We start from the raw sequence: 19,291 nt of genomic DNA on the forward strand, positions 1-19,291 counted from the left end.
CAGACATCCTGGAATGTGAAGTCAAGTGGGCCTTAGAAAGCATCACTATGAACAAAGCTAGTGGAGGTGATGGAATTCCAGTTGAGCTATTCCAAATCCTGAAAGATGATGCTGTGAAAGTGCTGCACTCAATATGCCAGCAAATTTGGAAAACTCAGCAGTAGCCACAGGACTGGAAAAGGTCAGTTTTCATTCCAATCCCAAAGAAAGGCAATGCCAAAGAATGCTCAAACTACTGCACAATTGCACTCATCTCACACGCTAGTAAAGTAATGCTCAAAATTCTCCAAGCCAGGCTTCAGCAATACATGAACCGTGAACTTCCTGATGTTCAAGCTGGTTTTAGAAAAGGCAGAGGAACCAGAGATCAAATTGCCAATATCCGCTGGATCATAGAAAAAGCAAGGGAGTTCCAGAAAAACATCTATTTCTGCTTTATTGACTATGCCAAAGCCTTTGACTGTGTGGATCACAATGAACTGTGGAAAATTCTGAAAGAGATGGGAATACCAGACCACCTGATCTGCCTCTTGAGAAATTTGTATGCAGGTCAGGAAGCAACAATTAGAACTGGACATGGAACAACAGACTGGTTCCAAATAGGAAAAGGAGTTCGTCAAGGCTGTATATTGTCACCCTGCTTATTTAACTTCTATGCAGAGTACATCATGAGAAATGCTGGACTGGAAGAAACACAAGCTGGAATCAAGATTGCCGGGAGAAATATCAATCACCTCAGATATGCAGATGACACCACCCTCATGGCAGAAAGTGAAGAGGAACTAAAAAGCCTCTTGATGAAAGTGAAAGTGGAGAGTGAAAAAGTTGGCTTAAAGCTCAACATTCAGAAAACGAAGATCATGGCATCTGGTCCTATCACTTCATGGGAAATAGATGGGGAAACAGTGGAAACAGTGTCAGACTTTATTTTTCTGGGCTCCAAAATCACTGCAGATGGTGACTGCAGCCATGAAATTAAAAGACGCTTACTCCTTGGAGGGAAAGTTGTGACCAACCTAGATAGCATATTCAAAAGCAGAGACATTACTTTGCCAACAAAGGTTCGTCTAGTCAAGGCTGTGGTTTTTCCTGTGGTCATGTATGAATGTGACAGTTGGACTGTGAAGAAGGCTGAGCGCCGAAGAACTGATGCTTTTGAACTGTGGTGTTGGAGAAGACTCTTGAGAGTCCCTTGGACTGCAAGGAGACCCAACCAGTCCATTCTGAAGGAGATCAGCCCTGGGATTTCTTTGGAAGGAATGATGCTAAAGCTGAAACTCCAGTACTTTGGCCACCTCATGCAAAGAGTTGACTCATTGGAAAAGACTCTGATGCTGGGAGGGATTGAAGGCAGGAGGAGAAGGGGACGACAGAGGATGAGATGGCTGGATGGCATTGCTGAGTCGATGGACGTGAGTCTGAGTGAACTCCGGGAGTTGGTGATGGACAGGGAGGCCTGGCGTGCTGTGATTCATGGGGTTGCAGAGTTGGACACGACTGAGCGGCTAATCTCATCTGATCTGATATATAAAATTGATATTCCGAATCCTCCCAATATATCTTTTCACAATTTGAGTTCTTTTTCAAAGGTCACTTGTGTTGTGTCTGTGTATTTCAAAACAATAGGTTGTAAATTCAGGCATTTAGTGTTAATTCTTATTTTTCTTCCCACCATACTGATATATTTGCTGTGGTGGTGGTTTGCTTTTTGTGTAAGACTGACTAGTTGTTTTGATATCCTATAGCTGCAATCTAAGTGATTAAGTGTTTTTCTGAGCTCTCCTTGAAGCTTTCAACAGCATGAGATTTTTGTGCCCTTACAGTTATGAGACAGAAATGAAGACCATTTGCTGTTGTTCATTTGCCGAGTCGTGTCTGACTCTTCATGACTCCCTGGACTACAGCACCCCAGGTTTCCCTGTTCCTCACTATCTCCCAGAGCTTGCTCAAACTCATGTCCATCGAGTCGGTGATGCCATCCAACCATCTCATCCTCTGTTGTCCCCTTCTCCTCCTGCTGTCAATCTTTCCCAGCATCAGGATCTTTTCCAGTGAGTCAGTTCTTCACATCAGGTGGCCTAAGTATTGCAGCTTTAGCTTCAGCATCAGTCCTTCCAATAAGTATTCAGGATTGATTTCCTTTAAGATTAACTGGTTTGATCTCCTTGCTGTCCAAGGGATTCTCAAGAGTCTTATCCAGCACGACAGTTTAAAGACCTTTTATGAAATGGAAAAAGGTGAAGTTAGGAAAACTGAGCCCACTGGGCTGCCCAGCAGTCCACGTCCCACAGATGAATGACTTTGTTACCTTTTCAAAGAAGAGTCAATTTTTGATTCGTGAACATTTTAAAAATAAACATTAAATGAAACTAGTCTTTTTTTTTGCCAATACGGTTTGGGAACAAAGATTAAAATAAACAAATAGGAAAAGGAAAGCCTTTAGTTACTCTTTGTAACATTTAAAGCTTAAAGTGGCTTAGTGGGAGCTAAAAGTAATTAGAAATCAAAATTATATTTGCTTCATTAATATTAAAATAAATCCAAGGGAAAACAAAGAGGCTCTTTTGTCATTAAGTTTAATTTGATGTAACGGTCTTAGTTCTTACTGTTTGCAGCTGTGGGGGTTTTCTTCAAAAGAATGTCTGAGCATGTATTTTGTAAAATATCAACAATTTGCTGAGTTATCTATAGAAGGTAGATGATTCAAAGGGGAAGAAAGGAAGAGAAGGAAGGAAGGAAGGAAGGAAGAACAGGCAGGTGAGGTGAGGTCTTAATAGCAGCTCAAGACCTGCATGGTGGGTGGGATGACTGAGAAGCCAGGGAGGAGCCAGATGTCCGCAGGGGCCCCCAGGGCAAGGTTCCTCTCTCCTGTCCTCTGCTGTGTTGCTGGGTAGCATTCTCAACTCCCTCAGGGACAATGCTGTTGTGGAGCTGTGTTTCCTCTGGCAAGAGCAGGGAGCAGGGAGAATCCTAGAGTGTGAGACAACCTGTTCTAGAAGAACTGGGGCAAGTGGGGTGGCCACTGAACAGTTGGAAGGCACTCCATGAGAACTGAGACGATCGAGTCTGGGCCACACAAGTCTGAGCCTTGGCATATAATGCCTCCCCGGCTCAGCACGCCCTGTGACCTGCTGCTGTGTGCAGGAAGGAGCCCTCAGGTAGAACCACCCTCTGCTGACAGTTTGGTCCATGTCAGGCCCTGTATTAAGTCAGAGGTGTTCGTGCATTTTCTCATGTAAGAGTCACAACAACCTTCAGGAGAAGAAATGAGTCCCTCCATTTTTTAATAATACAACATCAATTTATTTATCTCATTCTCTGATGGCTGTACCTCTTTTTTCATTGTGCAAAAATACATATGAAGTTTTTCACTTTTAATCATTTTTAAGTATACAGTTTAATAAATCACATACATTCACATTGTTATGCCACCACCATCCTCCCAAACTGAACTGGTACCCATGAGAGAAAATCTTCCCCTCCCTCTCCCCCCAGCCCCTGGCAGCCACTGTTCAACTTTCTATCTCTATCATCTCCATATTCTAGGACTCTTATATAAGTGGAATGATACAATGCTTGTCTTTTTTGTGTCTGACTTATTTCACTTAGCATCATGTTTTCAAGTTTCACCCATATTGTGGTATTCTTTTTATTTTTAATTTTATTATTTTTTATTGCAATATCATTGATATAACATTGTATAAATCTAAAGTGTACAATGTGATAAACAGTACCCCCATTTTATAGACTGGATATCTGATATTTACATTGAATAACTTGCCCAGGGCCATAAGGGGAATAAGTGCAGAGTTCAGTTCAGTTCAGTCGCTTAATCATGTCCAACTCTTTGCGACCCCATGGACTGCAGCATGCAGGCTTCCCTGTCCATCACCAACTCCCCAAGCCTAATCAAACTCATGTCCATTGAGTCAGTGATGCTATCCAACCATCTCATCCTCTGTTGTCCCCTTTTCCTCCAGCCTTCAATCTTTCCCAGCTTCAGGATCTTTTCCAATGAGTCAGCTCTTTGCATCAAGTTATTGGAGTTTCAGCTTCAGCATCAGTCCTTCCAATGAATATTCAGGACTGATTTCCTTTAGGATGGACTGGTTGGATCTCCTTGCAGTCCAAGGGACTCTCAAGAGTCTTCAATACCACAGTTCAAAAGCATCAATTCTTCAGTCCTCAGCTTTCTTTATAGCCCAACTCTCACATCCATACATGACTACTGGAAAAGCCATAGCTTTGACTAGACGGACTAGACATTACATTGGCAAAGTAATGTCTCTGCTTTTTAGTATGCTGTCTAGGTTGGTCATAACTTTTCTTCCAAGGAGCAAGCATCTTTTAATTTCATGGCTGCAGAGGAAGAATTCAAATCTGATGTCGCATGCTGGGATTCCTGCTCTTAACCATCCTTGACACAAGTGTTCTTCCAAATGCAGACCATAGACTGCTACATCAGAGTCACCTTGCACACCTCAGAAGTGCAGCTTTCTGGGCGCCCCCCGGTCCTGTGCTGTGCTTAGTCGCTCAGTTGTGTCTCTTTGTAGCCCACCAGGCTCTTCTGTAAGTGGGATTCTCCAGGCAAGAATCCTGAAGTGGGTGCCATGCCCTCCTTCAGCAACCCAGTCCTACTAAATGATAATCTTTGTATTTTTAACTAGCTCCTGAGTTGCTTCTTATGTAAACCTAAAATTTGAGAATCCCTTCATTCCTTTTTATTGAAAACACAGCCTAGAAATGATGGTGGTGGAGAGAAAGAAGGCATAATAATGAACTCAATGCTAGGTGATTTCACTAGAAAGAACAAATGAGTGAGCAAGACTGCTAGAGCTCTGAAGCCTATATTTTCTGTGGGGTCTCCTGGAACGATTTCCAGTGTCCACTCCTATCTCCTTTGTGGCCTTATGACTTCTCCTTTCATGAAGCAAAAAGATAAATCTCTTGTACTTATGCTATATTTTTCATTCCCATTTTTATGGATCATGTCAACATGTATTATGTATGAAAAACCAGCCAGCTTATCATCAGTGCAGTGAAAATGTAGCATCCTGGTGAATGGCATAAGAAAGGAAAGATACTGATGACGAGCTGAGAGGCTGGCAAACCAATGCACAGTGTAGCCAGAAGAGACATCATGTTTAGTGTGGGCCTGAAAGCTCACCTTCAGAAAGACTTTCACCTTGAAATGTGGTGATGTGTGCAACAGATGTTTTAATTTACCTGATAATTTGCATAATCAATTTAACATGTGGCTTATCAAACCTGCCAAAGAGCAGGTGACAATATGGAATTAATATGATTACTAATTTGACACATCATTGAGATTAATTTGACCTTTCTTGCTCTCAGAATACCCAGAGGTCTTTACAGACAGGGATAATGTGCTGTGAGCTGCCATGTGTAGTAACTTGAAATCCACTATCCAGCCTCAGAAATAAAGCAACCACTTGGCTCAGTCTGGCCTCATGCTTCAGCTCCTTTTTTTCAGAGTCTCTTCTAAGTTGAAAAGAAGGTAATGAGTGAGTGTTTTAGGAGGCATCTGACTGTGAGTGCTCATGACTTTATGAAAAGAAATTGATTTATCTTCCCTCTAATACCATAAATGGTACTACCATCTCCCTGGTCTGTGGATTTATCCTTGGTCCCAGACTTAAAGAAATGTCATCTTTGAGAATCCATGCTGAGGATACATTTAAGTCTTTAAGTCTAGAGAATCAAAATGATTCATTGGTTTGGTTGCAATAGTAAATTATTGGAAACAATAGAAAAGTTTATCAATAGAGTATTGGTTAAATAAAATATGCCAATAGAATGTATACAACCATTCAAGTGATGTGGGAAAAGTATATTTAATAACACAAAAACATGTTAGTGATGTAAGATGTGAATGGATCATTTTGTCATTTTATTTTTGTAAGGACAATTTTATATATATATATCTGAAAATATAAATACCAATATGTTAATCCTGGTTATATCTGTCCATGGTTATATCAATACATGGCAGGATACAGTGTTAATATCTTAGGCTGTCTTCTTTTTTGTATTTCATCCTTTTTTCTATATTCTGTTCTGTGACAGTGATTTCCACCATTCTGTCTTCCAGGTCACTTATCTGTTCTTCTGCCTCAGTTACTCTGCTATTGATTCCTTCTAGTGTACGGTTCATCTGTGCTTATTTGTTCTTTAGGTCTTCTAGGTCTTCGGTAAACATTTCTTGCAACTTCATCCTGGATCATCATCACTATCATTATTCTGAATTCTGGAAGGTTGCCTATCTCCACTTCATTTAGTTGCTTTTCTGGGATTTTGTCTTGTCCCTTCCTCTGGGACATAATCTTTCATTAGGGGACATAGGCTTTTCATTTTGATTAACTTTCTGTGATGTGATTTTCGTTCTGGTGGCTGCAGGATTGTAGTTCTTCTTGCTTCTTCTGTCTGCCCTCTGGTGGAGGAGGCTAAGAGACTTGTATAAGCTTCCTGTTGGGAGGGACTGATGCTGGGTAGAACTGGGTCTTGCTCTGGTGGGCAGAGCCATGCTCCAGTAAAACTTTAATCTGATTGTCCACTAATGGATGAGGCTGTGCTCCCTCTCTGTTAGTTTTTTGGACTGAAGAGACCCAGCCCTGGAGTTTTCAGGCTCCATGGTAGGACTAATGGTGACCTCCAAGAGGGCTCACACCAAGGGGCACCTCCCAGGACTGCTGCTGCCAGTGCCCCCAGCCCCGCGGCTAGCCACTGCAGACCTCCCCCTCCACAGGAGAACCTCCAACACGAGCAGGTAGGTCTGTTTCGGTCTCCTGTGAGGTCACTGCTTCTTTCCTCTGGGTCCTGGTGCATGCAAGATTTTGTATGTGCCCTCTAAGAGTGCAGCCTCTATTTCCCCCAGGCCGGTGGAAGTCCTGTAATCAAAGCTTACTGGCCTTCAAGGTCAGATTCCCTGGAGATTCCTAGTCACTTTGTTGGATCTCTAGGCTGGGAAGCCTGATATGGGGCTCAGAACCTTCACAACAGTGGGAGAACGTCTTTGATATCATTGGTCTCCACTTTGTGGGTTGCCCATCCAGCATGTATGGGATTTGATTTTACCGTGATTGGGCTCCTCCTACTGTCTCATTGCAGTTTCTCCTTTGTCTTTGGATGTGGGGTCTCTTTTTGGTGGGCTCCAGTATCCTTCCTCCTGTCAATGACTGGTCAACAGCTAGTTGGGAGTTTGGTGCTCTCATAGGAGATGAGTACATTCCTTCTACTCCATCATCTTGAACCTGTTTCAAAATAGAATTGTATTTTCTTTGTATTATTGGTTTGTCAGATATCTTAGTTAATAACACTTATCACATTCTGTGGCTTGTCTTTGCATTTTCTTCATGGTATCTTTTGATGAGAAGAAATGTTTAATTTTAATGAAGTTCAACTTTATCAGTTTTTCTTTTATGGTTAGTTCTCTCTGTAACCTAAGAATTATTTGTCTATCTCAAGGTTTCATGTTTTCTTCTATATGCTTTAGAGTTTTAACCTTCATGTCTATGTCTGGGATTCATCTCAAATGAATTTTTGTGTATGTATGGTATGAAGTAGGAATCAAATTAGGTCTTTTTAAAATCCAGTTGTTTCAGCAACTCACATCTTCAAACTGATAGAATGTGCCTTTATCCCTTTCTTTGTTCATCATACAAAAAGCATTCTAATTCAAGCCTGAAATCTTGTGATATTTCTTCTTTACATACAAAGAAACTGTATGTGGGGTATATAGGAACAGTTTCTTTTTCTCCTACATCCTGCTGCCATGCAACTAATAACTTTAAGTGCAAAATATTATGTCCCCCAGACAATTTCAAATTATTTGCTTCTTTAGGATCATCTATTTCAGGTTTAGGGAGAAAAAAAGACTTTTTAAGGAAAAAAACTTTTAAGCTTTTCTTTGACTCTGCATTACTGATTAAGATACAAGGAAAATCAACTGTTGAGTTTGGTGCTGCAAATTTGTATCTATCATATAAAGGGTGCATGTATGTAGGCTCAGTTGCTTCAGTCACGTCCAACTCTTTGTGACCCTATGGACCATAGCCTGCCAGGCTCCTCTGTCCGTGGGATTCTCCAGTGAGTTGCCATGCCCTCCTCCAGGGGATCTTCCTGGCCCAGGGATGGAACCTGTGTCTCTTAGTCTTATTGGGAGGTGGGCTCTTTACCACTAGTGTTACCTGGGAAACCCATACAAAGGGTGAAGTACTATGAAACAACATTGGGGCTTAACTCATTTTTTTAATGTCTTCAAATTTGGTATATGTCTGACTCATAAAAATCAAGGTTATCTAAAAGCAAAAGAATAAGAATTCCAAAAAGAAAAAAGGGAGAAAGTGTCAAATAATGCAGAGATGTCAAAGATCAGTGGAAGTGACCCTTAGATATAAAAATTAGGAGTGACCTAAATAAGAGGATTGAAGGTGGGAGAAGGGGACGACAGAGGATGAGATGGCTGGATGGCATCACCGACTCAATGGACATGAGTTTGAGCAAGCTCTGGGAGATGGTAAAGGACCGGGAAGCCTGGTGTGCTGCAATCCATGGGGTCACAAAGAGTCATACACGACTCAGCGACTGAACAACAACAAAATGAGAGGAGGTTCTGCAGGATGCTGGAGGTGCAAGCAAGAGGAGCAAGGGAAGCTGAGGGACAAACAAGACTTCACAGGAATGAATAGAATTAAGAGACTATCTTTTTTAAGAGACAGAAGAGAAGAGCCAATAAATTGTGGAGACAAAATTTCTTTGGGTCTTGCCTGGCAAATATCAAATATATTCTGATGCTAGAAAGTCCATATAGGAATGCTTACTTTCTAAAAAGAAATTCTATTTTATTATAAATGTGCAATATTTTAAGAACATTTTTGGATTTACAGAAAAATTGAGCAGGTAATACAGAGTTCCCATATACCCCACATATAGTTTCTTATATTTATATTATACTGGTATGATACCTTTGTTAAAATCAATGAGCCAATTTTGATACATTGTTATTAACTGAAATCCATCATTTTTTTCAGATTTCCTTGGTTTTTTGCCTAATAACTTTTTTCTGTTCCTGGATCCCACCTAAGATACCATATTACACTTAACTGTCTTTTCTCCTTAGGCTCCTCTTGGCTGTGACAGTTTCTCAGACTTTCCTTATTTATAATGACTTTGACAGTTGTGAAGAATGCTGATCAGGTATATCAAAGGATGCTCTTCTATTGAAATTTGTCTGATATTTTACTCATGATTAGACTTGGTTATGGGTTTATGAGAGGCAGGTCACAGAGGTAAAGTGCCATTTTCATCACATCATATCAAGGGTATGTATTAGCAATGTGGTTTATGAAATGACTCTTGATATTGACCTTGAACTGGCTGAGATGGTGTTTATCGGGTGTCTATGCTTTAAAGTTACTTTCCATTCATCTTCTTCCTACACTGTGCTCTTTGGAAGGAAGTTACTGTGAACAGCCCACACCTGTGGAGTAGGGAGCTATGTTTCCTCTCCTGGATACTAAGATAAACTATCTGGAATTCTTCTGCATGGAAGATTTTTCTCTTCTTCCCATTTACTAATGTATTCAATCATTTATTTATATCATTGTGGACTCAAGGAACTTTATACACTGGGTTATAATCCAATAATACCTTGTTTTGCCACTGAGATTGTTCTAGTTCTGGCTACTGAAAGCTCTTCCAGTTAACTCTGCAGGTTTACTTTCTAACCTAAAGCTGTTTAGTATTCAGCTCCGTTTTTATACCATGAGATTTAAAAGCAGGAACGAGACCTAAAATGTAAGTATTATATATTGGCTAAAACCAATTTCTTCAATATTAGATGCTCTCCTAGGGCTTCCCTGGTGGCTCAAACAATAAAGAATCTGCCTGTAGTGCAGGAGACCCGAGTTCAATACTGGGTGGGGAAGATCCCCTGGAGAAGATAATGGCTACCCACTCCAATATTCTTGCCTGGAAAATTCCATGGACAGAGGAGCCTGGCAAGCTACACTGTATGGGGTCACAAAGAGTTGGACATAACTGAGTGACTAACACTTCCCTTTAAATGCCTTAGAGCAATCTTGTTCTGTTTGCACATTTGTAATGATTAAAAATGGAGAAGGTCAGCATTTTAAAGGGAGCAGTGTTTATTGATCTTTCACACGTCATTCCCTCAGCCAGCTGGTTGCAGGGCTGAGGCACAGGGTTCAGTTTCTCCAGGGCTGATTAACATCTACTGTCCAGCCACTAACTGTACCCCACAAACTAAGCTTGGCACCAGCCAGCTTGTTTATACAGATGTTGATGTAGCTGTCTGGGCCCAAAGGCGTGCCTTGAAGATGGTGATTCAGCTCAAGGGCTCCACAGACAAAGGCTGTGTCATCTGGGGCATCTAGGGATCCTAAGTTAAAACATCAAAGAATGTGCATTATATATGGAAAGGGCCTTGCTGTAAACTGAATGTTAGGGTCCCCACAAAATCAGTATGTTGAAACCTAATCCTCAGTGTGATGGTATTTGGAGGTGGGGCCTTTGGGAGGTGATTAGGTCATAGGAGTGAAACCCTTATAAGTGGGATTAGTGCCTTTACAAAAGAGACAGCAGAGAGCTCCCTTGCCCCTTCTGCTATGTGAGGACAGAGGAAGAAGACAGCTGTCTACAAACCAGAAAGTGGGTCCTCACCAGACACGGAGTCTTGCCAACACCTTCATCTTGGACTTCCAAACTATGAGGAGTAAACCTGTTGTTTACAAGCTTCCTGATCTATGGTATTCTACTATAGCAGTCAGAACAAACTAAGACAGGCCAGTATTGGTTATGTTTCCTTTATAATACATCACTCCCAAACTTAGTGACTTAACAGTTCTTTATGATCTCTCATGGGTTGGGTATTTGGGAAACACTCAGTGAGGATGGTTCTAGCTTAGAGTGTCTCATGATTTGCAGTCAGATGGTGGTTGAGAACTGGAGTTCTTCAGCCACATGTCTGGGACCTGGGCTGGGATGATCAAAACATCTGGGGACTGAAACTGCTGGGGCTCCCAGCTCTCTCCCACTCTGTGTGGTCTTTCCACATAACCCTCCAGCATGGCAGCTTCATGGGAGCTGGACTTCTTACATGGTAGCTCAGGCCACCAGAGGCACGAGTCCCAAGAGAGGGGGAAGACACCATGCTGAAGGTATGTTGCTTTTTTCTAACTTAGCCTCAGATTACAGGATCATGTTGTCAATTAGAAGCTTGTCATTAATATCATGCAGTATTCTAGGGGAAAGGACTTGGGCTCCCTCTTTTGGGGGGAAGAGTGTCAAAGAATTGCAGATGAGTTTTAAAGCCATCGCAGGTCCTCAGAGACCTGATAGCCCCTGAGGGCTGGATGGCTTCCACTAACCACTCTTGTTCCTCCTCACCCTCCTTCTCAGTCCTGTGGCCCAGGAAGCGGGTGACAGCTCCTCTCTGCTATTAGTCCTGGGACTCTGCACCCTCATGATTTCCCTGCACACTGCCCACACTTTTTACCATCCTTGTATTATATGTTCCATCAACTACCCCCTTGAGAGCGCCATCTGTTTCCTGCTCTGACATTGGCTATTATACCCATCTCCCTCTCAGAGATCAGGTGATGGCTTGCCCAAGCTCCCGGTCAGTGATCTGGGGCTTGGGACACCTAATCCAGAGCCCTTTTGTTTTCACCCTATAGCTGGTGTACATGGAAACCAGAATAAAACCCTGGAAATTCTTGATTGCTCCTACGGGGTGTTGCTTCAAAGAGCTGCTTCACAGGGCTAAGCCTGAGGCCAAAGGAAGTCACTGAGAGCACTGGTGTCTTTATTTAAAACTTTGGTATTTTGTTCATCCTGGATTTTTTGCACTAATTTGCCTTTGAGTTATATTGCATTATACTGTTCAGCACGATAAGTTTTTGCCCTAATTGCCCTGCCCGAGTCCTGGCCACGTCTCCCCATTCTCTCCAACTCTTCTCACTGCCACCCCATGCAGCTGGCCGTGGTCTTCAGAGTTGACTCCAGAACCACTTCAGCTCCTCCTTCCCGTTTCTCCAGGTTTCACATTTGATTCTCATTACCTGGCTGATGGCACATCTTTGGATGTTGTCAGCTAATATTTGAGTGGTGACAGTTCTTTAATTTGTAACTAGGTGGAAAAAAGCAGAAGGCCCTTTTACAATTTGTTTTCAGGTACCAGGCAGGAGTGCTAGGAGTGCCGTGTGTGTGTGTGTGTGTGTGTGTGTGTGTGTGTGTGTGCGCGCGTGCGTGTGTGTGTGTGTGTGTGCGTGTGTGTGTGTGTGTGTACTAGATGCAGAGGATAGTGATGAACGAGATGCAGGGGCAGACTTCTACAGGTCTACCTTTAGGGTTGAATACAGACATGTTAAAAGTCATGACAAAATATGGTAAAGGCTTTCAGGCATATATCTAAAACGCTATGAGTCTAGAGCAGCCAAGTCTGTTGCTCAGAGTGTGTGGAAGGAAGGACACAGGGGAAGGAGGAAAAGAAGAGAGAAGGGGAGGGAGGAGGGGGGATGAAAGAGTTGGCAGAAGAGAGGAGCAGGCTGGCCACTGGCAGGGGTCCCGCTGATGAAAGTCAGCTAAGAAGGCACCGCAGACAGCTCACCGCCGCTGTGCTTGCTTGCATTTTTCTGCGTTGCTTTCCTTATTTAGAACCTCTGGTGTCGCTCCACATAACTGGCAGACTTGTCTCCTTTAGATCTATTCTAAGGCACTAAGCAATGAGCCTCTGTACACTTGATTTGTCTGCCGTCAGAGAAGAAGCTGATGTTATGTGCCCATGCACGTCACCACGACCTAATGACAAGCACACCAGTTCTGGACCCGGCTGTACTTTTCCCTTTGATGTAGGCAGTGAGGGATTACTGAATGGCATCTCATTATGATCTATGGGCAAGATGTTAGTCACGGCATATTTTAGAGTAAGCCTGAAGGGAGTTGAGATAACAATGTCACACCAAAGTCAAGGAAGCTATTGCACAAACATAAACCACCCCCATCTCCTTTGTAGTTATCGATCTGCTGGTGTCTCGCTTTGGCCGGTGCCATCTCTCTTTTGCTGTTAGTAATTTTAAAACCTAAAATATAATTTGGGGGATGAATGTCCAGAGTTGTTGTCTTTGAAGCAGGATCGATTACCTGGCTGGATAGAGATCTTCTTAGCCTAGACTTTGTTTCTGACTCATTGTGATAATCTGGGCAGATCATTTAATCTCTCTTCTTTCCTCACATCATCACTGTTTGTTTGGAGCCGTGTTGCCAAATCATTGCTTTCTTGTTCCCACTATCCCCAAGGCTTAAAAGATGATGTCATTCGGTAATCTCTGATATGGAATCAAAGTATCATTCTGTTTGGGTAGTTCCTAGTTATCTTATTTTCTGTTTCTGCTTTATAACTTAGCTTTCCCCTTTCCTCAATCTTATTAATTTCTCTGTTCCCCACATTTCAGTTTTTCTCTCTGATACAGGTAAGCCACTATCCATTATAATGCATCATCTTTACTGGGACCCATTCCTAGCTAGTATTTAAAAAAATTTTTTTAATTGGAATATAGTTGTTTTACAATGGTTGTGTTAGTTTCCACTGTACAACAAAGTGAATCAGCTATATTTTTACATATATCCCCTTAGCTAGTCTTTTGAAATGCTGTTCTGTAATATGTTTCAGTTTAGTTCTCTTTTTCTAACTATGGCTTTTAATAACTGTTAATGTTCTAATAGGGCTTCCCTGATAGCTCAGCTGGTAAAGAATCTGCCTGCAGTGCAGGAGACCCCAGTTCCGTTCCTGGGTCGAGAAGGTCCCCTGGAGAAGGGATAGGCTACCCACTCCAGTATTCTTGGGCTTCCCTGGTGGCTCAACTCGTAAAGAATCCACCTGCAATGTGGGAGACCTGGGTTTGATATGCAGTCATTCATTCTAATGTAATAATAATATGAAAAACATATCTTACAATGTACTGTTATAAAATTGTCCTTAGAAGAAAAAACCTACTGACAAAGATATATAATATTATTGGTATAACTTTATTTATTTATTTGGCTACCTTAGGAATACCAGACCACCTGACCTGCCTCTTGAGAAATCTATATGCAGGTCAGGAAGCAACAGTTAGAACTGGACATGGAACAACAGACTGGCATCAAAAAGGGAAAGGAGTACGTCAAGGCTGTATATTGTCACCCTGCTCATTCAACTTCTGTGCAGAGTATATCATGAGAAACGCTGGGCTGGATGAAGCACAAGCTGGAATCAAGATTGCCAGGAGAAATATCAATAACCTCAGATATGCAGATGACACCACCCTTATGGTAGAAAGTGAAGAGGAACTAAAGAGCTTCTTGATGAAAGTGAAAGAGGAGAGTGAAAAAGCTGGCTTAAAATTCAACATTCAGAAAACTAAGATCATGGCATCTGGTCCCATCACTTCATGGAAAATCAATGGGAAAACAGTGAAAACAGTGACAGACTATTTTTTGGGCTCCAAAATCACTGCAGATGGTGACTGCAGCCATAAAATTAAAAGACGCTTATTCCTTGGAAGAAAAGTTATGACCAACCTAGATAGCGTATTAAAAAGCAGAGACATTATTTTGCCAACAAAGGTCCATCTAGTCAAAGCTATGGTTTTTCCAGTAGTCATGTAAGGATGTGAGAGTTGGACTATAAAGAAAGTTGAGCACCAAAGAATTGATGCTTTTGAACTGTGGTGTTGGAGAAGACTCTTGAGAGTCCCTTGGACTGCAAGGAGATCCAACCAGTCCATCCTAAAGGAAACTAGTCCTGAATATTCATTGGAAGGACTGATGCTGAACCTGAAAGTCCAATACTTTGGCCACTTGATGTGAAGAGCTGATTCATTGGAAAAGACCCTGATGCTGGGAAAGATTGAAGGCAGGAGGGGAAGGGGATGACAGAGGATGAGATGGTTGGATGGCATCACTGACTCAATGGACATGAGTTTGAGTAGGCTCTGGGAGTTGGTGATGGACAGGGAGGCCTAGCATGCTGCAGTCCATGGAGTCGCAAAGCGTTGGACACGACTGAGCGACTGAACTGAACTGAGGCCTTAGTTGCGGCACAAGGTATCCCTGTTGCGTCATGCGGGACCTTTCATTGCAGCACACGGGCGGTCTAGCTGTGGTGTGTGGACTCAGTAGTTTCAGCTAGCACGCTCCTGAGCTCTCGGACTTCAGTAGTGCTATAGGTGGTCTCAGTAGTTGGTCGCATGGGCTTAGTTGCTCCAGGGGATGTGTAATCTTAGTTCCCTGACCAGGGATTGAGCCCACATCCCCTGCATTGCTGGTGGATTCTTAACCACTGGACCACCAGGGAAATCCCTATTGGTATAATTTAATAATAGCTATCATTTCAGGCCATTCTCTCTGAAGGGTATATATTATATTAAAATTTAATTCCTATACAGGCGTACCTCGAAGATATTGTGGGTTTGGTTCCAGACCACTGTATTAAAGTGAATATTACAGTAAATCAAGTAAATTTTTTTGGCTTCCCAGTGCATATAACATGCACTGGGACCCCATGGACTGCAGCATGCTAGGCCTCCCTGTCTATCACCAACTCCCGGAGCCTACTCAAACTCATATAAATGTTTATACTATACTGTAGTCTATTAAGTATGCAATAGTACTGTATCTTAAAAATTTAATGTGTAGATCTTAGTTTAAAAATCCTTTATTGCTAAAGAAGGCCAATCACTGCCTATGTGGGGTTTTCACAAACCTTTGCTTTGTAAAAGATGCAGTATCTGTGAAGTGCAATAAAATGAGGTATGCCTGTAATGAGCCTAGTGTAGATCACCATTTTATAGGGGAGAAAGCTTATGATGAACGAAGTCACCGAAACGGGGTTTTTGTTTTTGTTTTGTCTCTCTCTTTTGGAGACATCTATTAGTTTGTGAGTCCTATAACTGCACCGCCCCCCGCCCCCCCCGCCCCATTTTCCCTGGAAACTGCCTCCCCTTCTCCATCCATACGGCTGTTGTGAGCCCAGTCATGTTTGGACCAGATCCTATCCCTTGGCCTCTGAGCCTTTTCTCACAAAGTTTGTGGGCTGGGAATTATGAGTACCCTGGTTCAGAGTATTTTACTTGTCCAATGGTAACATGTAAAGCTTAGGAATTGTTGGTGGCTGGCTTACCACAGATGTTGGGCGCAGGCAGTTTGAGACAGAGACTGGAAACAGCATTTGCCCCCCACTCCTGTTTTCTGCCCTTCCATTCTGCAAGCCAGTGTTCGCATAATAACTTCCCTTTCCCCTTCAGTTCCAGTTTGCTATCAGTCACTTGCAGCCTCCCAGAGCCCTAACCTCTATTAACAGCTGGTCATCATAACCGCAACAAAGGGAGATCAAGGATCTGAGTTGAAAATCACTGATGTATGATGGTTTCACTCAAAGGCCAATTTACATTAGTTCCCCCAAGGAACTAGTTTAGTTTCTTCCTTCCTGACTTCAAACACATCTGAAAAAGAAACCTTACCTATTAAAAATATCCATTAAAAAATAGTCAAATTCATTCAAACGGCAAATTATCTTGAAAGAAACTGAAAGCTAGTTTTCGTTGGTGGTGGTTAATCCGCCTGCAGTGTGGGAGACCTGTGCTTGATCCCTGGGTTGGGAAGATCCCCTGAGAAGGGAACGGCTACCCACTCCAGTATTCCTGGGCTTCCCTGGTGATTCTGCTGGTAAAGAATCCTCCTGCAATGCGGGAGACCTGGGTTTGATCCCTGTGTTGGAAGATCCCCCGGAGAAGGGAATGGCTACCGACTCCAGTATTCTGGCCTGGAGAAGTCTATGGACTGTATAGTCCGTGGGGTCACAAGGAGTCAGACACGACTGAATGACTTTCACTATACTATAACTACAATGAGCTTAATCCAGTCATCTTTATTTCTTAAGGAAGTCAATCATAGGGCTTCCCTGGTGGCTCGGTGGTAAAGAATCTGCCTGCCAATGTAAAAGACATGGGTTGGATCCCTCATCCAGGAAGATCCCGGGTGCCTTGGAGCAACTAAGCCCATGCACCACACCTACTGAGCCTGTGCTTTAGAGCCTGGGAGCCACAACGACTGAAGCCCGAGTTCCCTAGAGCCCGTGCTCTGCAATAGGAGAAGCCACTGCAATGAGAAACCCGCATACCGCAATGAAGAATAGCCCCTGCTCACGGCAACTAGAGAAAAGCCCGCGCAGCAACAAAGGCTCACCACAGCCAAAATAAATAAATAAAATTATTTTTAAAAAGAAGTCAATCATAGTTCCCAATCTCAATATTTCATGTCCCACTTAGGAAAGAGAAAAGGAAGATCTTTAGAGCGGATGTTCGTGATGTTGTCCAAGTGATCAACAAAAGAAAAAGGGTACTGTTACATGTGCATGCTAAGTCACTTCAGTCATGTCTGACTCTTTGCAACCCTATGAACCGTACCCTGCTAGGCTCCTCTGTCCATGAGATTCTCCAGGCAAAAAATACTGGAATGGGTTGCCATTCCCTTCTCCAGGGTATCTTCCTGACCCAGGGATTAAACCTGCATCTCCTGCATTGCAGGTGGATTCTTTACTGCTGAGCCACTGGGGAAGCACACTATTATGTATAGGGAATACTTAAGGGCGTCTTGGACCAATCCCAGAGCAGAGAGACTTGGGGTTACGTTGTTCCCTTTGCTACTTCTGACACCACAGGGCATAAGCCTTGGCAGTGTCCAGCAGCAAGCATTTGACTATCACAATCATGTCATAGGCCCCATGAGTGACAACAGAGTTCCTCTCTACGCTGCTTAGAAGGTGGCTATGTGCGCCTCTTCAGCCTCAGCACAATTTTAAAACCTCACCCCTGCCATGTTCATAGATTTGACTATGGTTCTGTATCATGTGGTCACCTGGACCTTCAGGCTTTACATGGTGACAGTCTGCTCTGGGGATTTGTAAAAGAAAATATCTCTTATCTAATGAAAAGAATGTCTTAACCCTGCCTAACAATAATTTAAGATCTAAAAAACACTGACCAGGGATTGTATTAACATCAGCATGGGATAGGTTGTCTAGGAAAACATGGAGAGAAACTAAAATGTGGGCAGAGAATGGAGGTGAACATGTCCATAATTTCCAACCAGGGTGCGTGGGGACTCTGAGTTTACTTAGAACATACAACAAAATAATCAAATTTGGTTAAACAAATATTAAGCTAGTTGAATGACTGAATCGGTCCACAAAAACAATTCCTCTTCACGGACCTAGTTACTGTCCAGAAACTTTTCTGTCTAACCCAGCTGACCCCCTCCGTCACTCTCACCCATTTTTAATGCTTTTGTTCATAGAGAATGGCCAACTGCTTCTCCTTGTCCTCCAACTCCATCTTCTTGACATTCCCCTGTAGGTTCTAGCTTCATCCTTTAGTTACTCTTATTTAAACAAAAACAAAATAGAACACGATCTCCATTGACTTAGCGGATATTTGGCAAACTGGTGAAAATTACGCTTGAACTTCTCCACACAGGCTTTGGCAGGAATGAAATCCATCTTCTATAATACTGCAGTTCGTAGATTCTTCTATAAGGTAGGATGTTGCCTGTCTGTCATCGGGTTTCACCTCATTCATCCCGGCTGCCCCTGGGTGTGCTTTCTGAGGAGCACCCACGAGTGCATGCTAGGACAATCACGGAGGTCCATCAGCTTGCATGTGTGTGTGTGGAGGACTGATTTGAAGAAGAATGTCTCTGTGACAATGCTAATAAAACCAGACCCACAGGGGTCTCCAAGCTGAGTGCTGGGCTGCACACTGGAGAATGAAAGTAATCCAGGTATTCGAAGGTGAGAAATGGAAGGACTCCATCTCTCAGTGGTTCAAGGCCATGGCTGGGTTGACTAGAAAGGAGGATGGGCCTGTGAGTGGCATAGCCTCCCTCCAGGCATAGCCAGGGTGGGAGACAGGCCTGGCATGTTGGGCCAGGCAAGTTGGGATTAAGCGGTGTGTTTTTCACTTTTTTTTTTTTTAATTCCTCTCAGATTTCTTTATACCCTCTCTAAAATTCAGACATCTAAACAACCCCGGGAAGGGGAGAGGGACATGATGGCCAGTGTTTATGACCTTTGGGTGCCCCTTCCTCCCAGGCTCTCTGTGGTCTGAGGTCTGTTTACAGAATTGGACAATGGTAGGAAGGCCTCCAGGTTAAACAACAAAGAGGTGGCTCCTTCAGAGCTCAGAATTGTCTTAAATAAGGACATATAAAAAGA

This window comes from Bos indicus, chromosome 10 (genome assembly GCF_029378745.1).
Source record: "Bos indicus isolate NIAB-ARS_2022 breed Sahiwal x Tharparkar chromosome 10, NIAB-ARS_B.indTharparkar_mat_pri_1.0, whole genome shotgun sequence".
Classification (NCBI taxonomy): Eukaryota; Metazoa; Chordata; class Mammalia; order Artiodactyla; family Bovidae; genus Bos; species Bos indicus.